We start from the raw sequence: 4,922 nt of genomic DNA, 5'->3' as shown, positions 1-4,922 counted from the left end.
GCGAAGAGGCTAGCTGTTTTTCGGAGAATTATTTTACTATTTAAAGACGCAAATCTTTATGAGAGATGTCGTTACGGAGCTCAGGGACAACATGTGCTGTTCGCGGTTTTATGTATAACCGGATTAAACTAGTTCAGTGGCTTAAACGTGATTGTTTTGAACATAAGCTGAAAACGAAATCACAGTGATCCTGCAGAGCCCGTCTCTGATTCTGCCAACGACTGTAGTTTCCATCACCTCCCAAAAGACGACGAATCTTCCTGTGTACATTTGTTTAAATTCTTAATATTCTATAAACTCTCTCAGCATGTGTTTGGCTGTTCGCTACTGATGTTACACCTAAACTCAGGATCAAAGCCTGTGTTGACAGAATACCAAATGTGCCAGTTAATGTATTCCAGTAGCACATTCATTTATAATTTTGAATAAACTCCAAAGCACAATGACTAAGTGTGTATTTTTTATTTTAATTGTTTGTCAGCTCACACAACTGTCTGTCACCACCATGCCTTGATGAGTATTGATTATTAATAATGTTATTATAATACACTGCGGAGGGTAAAGGTACTTTTATTTCACCCTTTTTAATTTCGTTGAGGTTGTGTTCCCACATCGTTAGCTAGTTTGGATCGCTATAACTTGAATGACTGTCAACTGTTGAATGAACGAGTATCAAGCATGTCAAGTCGCGCTTTGTTTACTTCCAACCGGAAGTCGCGCCCACTTTTGACGCAAGGCCTCATGGGGCGTAGGAAACTTGTGGATATGATGATGGACAGATGATCTGCAGGGACGTAATCATCACGTTATCAAAGAGCACTAACTGGTTTTCCTCAGCAACACATTCTCACCCCAAGGCGTCGCCTTTGACCATGCTACAATATTTGACGTTTTAGGCGCCCTTTAGCGTCACTTACATGACGCGATCCTACGGCGTCAACTAACTGACGCTAAAGGAAAGCGTCAGTTAGAAGACGCGGTTAGGTTTAGGTGTGGGGTGGGGGTAGGGTACACGCGATCCTAGGGCGTCATCTAACTGACGCTAAAGGGCGCCTAAAGCGTCAGATATTGAAGCATGGTCAAATGCTTGAGAATGGGCTGTCCTCAGAGATGACTGCAGCTGGAGAATTGAGATGCATAGATTCCGCTGTCGCATCTGTTTTTAAAATTAATTGACAGCGCATTCATTTTAATAGACAAACAGAAAACTGCAATCAAGGCATTTGTCGATCGGAAAGATATTCGGCAAAAGTGTAACTTATCAGCTGGCTCTGAAGGTCGCTAAGTTAAGAAGATGGGACGTAATGAAAAGCATGTGGTCGTTGTGGTATCTCCTTTGGTCGCACTCATGAAGGACCAAGTGAAAGAAACAACACTCATTATTTTGCTACTAAATGAAGTAAGTTCTGTTGTTGACAACTATGCTATGTAAAGTATTTGACTTACTGCGTTGCTCTGATTGGTTGTAGGTCTGTCCGACTATCCAATTGAGTGCAGAGGTTGTTTGTTTTCCCTGGTTTGGTTAAGACACGCCTCATAATCAAAACCCTACTGAGCGGTCTCAGACTCATAGTCTGATCAGAATATGAGTATGACGAGGTCAGGCTATGTTGCTAGTGCATTTTTTCTAATTTCTGGGAGGTTAAATTCCAGTTGTATTTTAGGTAACACTACTTTAAATAATAACAATAATAAATATTATTATTATTTTCATCATTTTTTTAGCTAGTTTGTGATTACACCATTTTTTTTGGGGGGGGGGTGGTTTGGAGAGACTTTAAGCCTCTTTTATTTACAGTTATGAAAAGCAATGTTTTGTAATTATTATCAACAAAATTTGTACAAACATTTGTGAATAAAAAACAATGTATATTACATTACACAAGAAACATTAGGCTACTTAAAAGACTCATACCTACATACACATAAATTAAATAGGCTATATATAAACATAAGTTTCAATTTATAACACCATAACCACTCTCATCACTTGGTTGACAAAAATACTTTCAGTACCCCAGTACCCCACTTTATCACTTATTCATAAAACTTATACTTAAACATTATTCTTCTTTTTAACAAAGTCTTAAACATACAGTATGTTTTATTTTATTTTTTCCTTGTCAGTCAAATTGCCCTTTTAGCCTCATAAAGCAATAAATTAATTAACACTATTTTCTTTCAGTTTGAGGCACTACATTTTAGTCAAAAAGGTTTAGGCAAGAGAGCAAACTTCCTTCAGCCTCCTGCTAATCCTCTACATCCACAGCCACACTGATCTTGGGTAATATATTTTCAGATATGCCAACTTTTAGAGGCAAAACAGGAAATGATTCTTAAATATAAGCTAACAATTTTTACTCAGTTTGAACAGAACGGATAAACGGTCTTTATGGCCTGTTCAACAGTAACCCGTTGGTCATTTGACCTAAAATGCCAATTATTAATTCCCGCTCCCACCAAGCTTGCACACACGGTCTGTGACTCCAATATCACACAGGAGAAGTGAGAATTAAAATTTAAGGGGTTCTTCTAGATGCCATTGAAGGTGTCTCAGAGTCTATAAAAATCTGCCATGCATTAAGATCCATCTCCTTTGAATTCATTAAAATATTCAGTTTTAACCTAATTCAGATGATGCTCTCTCATACAATCCAATACTGTAATTATTAATTTCAATGTATTTTTTTCTTTTACAATTACAGTAATGTCATCTGCACACACAATCAGCTTAAAAGAACGAGTATCATCTCCAACCCTTAAGCCAGACAGACCTATTCTTAATAGACACAACAGTGGTTACCCCGCCAAAGCATAGCCGACCTAAGAGTAGACACCCTTGTGTGATACCCTACCATTTTCTTATTGGTTGACTTAAACCACCACCAATTTTTAAAACAAAATATGAATTCATTAACAAGAGTTTGATCCAAGAAAAACTTTGCAAACGCATGCATTGTTTAAAACAAGCCAAGGCTTTTTCCTGATTTTTTGGACAAAATTTACATCCACTTCAAAAAGTTCAAAACATCTCTGATCAAAAAAAAATATTATCATATATTGTTCTTAGCTGACACGCTCTCATTGCGTCAAAGCCCGCCAAAACAGCGTGGCCCGAGTCTATAAATAGGCGAGTTTCCCGCTGTTTTCCGGTTTTCATTGAATGAAGCTAGAACACTAGTAGCGCAAGCACGGCCGGGAACGCAATACTCATTCCCTCATCTAGAGAGAACCGAGGATACGTTAGGCAACTGATTCGTTCTCTTACGAGAGGTTCTCTCGTATTGCGTAAGCTAGCTTACGCTACGGGAACACATGGTCAACGCCGTTCGCGCTAAGCATCCACAATGAGTACCGGGGGAGGGATCCCGGGGGACCCTTACAAATGGGAATTAATCAGTGTTGGGAGTAACGCATTACAAAAGTAATACATTACAGTAACACATTACTTTTTGCTGTAACGCAGTAGTGTAAGGCATTACTAATCAATTTTCAGTAATATTTTACTCGTTACATGTTCAGTGAGGCTTGTATTACAGTTGTATTACAGTGTATTGTCTGCTTTTACTTCATAAAGGCAACAGACTATGTGAAAGTTTTAAAGCAGTCTTTTAGTGCCAGTTCAGAGCGGTCGCGTCTATACAATTTTTTTTCTTCTCATAAATGCGAACACGAAAACTAAAATAAAATGAATATTTTAAGTTCTATGGAGACTGGAGAGCCAATTCTGTAATTAACAGAATTCTGTAATTAACAGAATTACAAAAAATCGATTTTGCCTCCTATTTTTTTGTCACGCATGAATGTGTGTCTTTTCCCTAATATTAAAAATAAAACATAGACTGATATTTGTCTAATGTCTGGAGTCCTTTAAGGAAGTAGCCTATATACGTTTCAAGACATGTATTTTCTGAGAATTTTTATTTCAAGTTTTGACTGCAAATGTCATCATGTCCATAATGCTGGACTTCCCCAATTTTAAATAATTTATCCTCAACTAGTTTTGTGGTGTAGGTCTACGTATTTTATAATGTTAACTTCAAATAATACTAATAGCCTAAATTAAAGATAAGGCAGCATTGGATATGGACCGTAAGGAGAATAACGCTGGAGTTGGAAGAGGTTTGTCGCGATTCTGTAGGTTCGTTGATCTGAGTCGTGTGGCGAATCGCGATTTCGGTTTCATATTGCATATCGTTACGGCCCAAAAGTTAAGTTCTACTTAGTTATTTTGGTGAAAGTAACTAAAAAGTAATACATGAGTAATGTAACGCATTACAATTCTGGGACAGTAATATTGTAAGGTAATGAATTACTTTTAAATAACAGTAACAAGTAATACCTAATGTATTACAGTTTGGAAGTAACTTGCACAACACTGGAATTAATATTGTACGTGAACATGAAAGGGCCAGCAAGGGGGCCGGGATTGTGTAGTACATAAGCACGAGGGAAGAATAAGCAGCACGCCGGTTGTATGAGTGTGACCTCTGATCAAAAAAAAATATTATCATATATTGTTCTTTCTCGAATTCAATAGGACTGATATTTGATTATATATACGTACACACACACTAGGTATGTGTGTGTACTTGTACACTATCTTTGTGAGGACCGGTTTGAGTTTTACCACACTATTGCAATGCTACAATAGTCAATATTTGGAGTGAATCAAAAAAAAGTTGTCATACGACAAGAGTGGGTATTGTTCAAAATTCATGCATAACTTTGATGAAAGGTTTTGATCCACTTCAAATGTTAACTACTGTACATCAGTGAAAAAAAAAAAAAAAAGGTATAACCAGTTAATATGGACAAAACGTGTTCTGCTCATGCTAGGTGTGTAAAAGAGGCCTCAAAAGATAACATACAACAAAAAAAAAAATCAAATAAAATCAGAAAGGGGGCATAAAGAATAAAGC

The sequence above is a fragment of the Pimephales promelas genome, chromosome 12 (assembly GCF_988280905.1).
Source record: "Pimephales promelas chromosome 12, fPimPro1.hap1.1, whole genome shotgun sequence".
NCBI classification, from domain to species: Eukaryota; Metazoa; Chordata; class Actinopteri; order Cypriniformes; family Leuciscidae; genus Pimephales; species Pimephales promelas.
Note: the sequence above shows the minus strand (reverse complement) of the source record.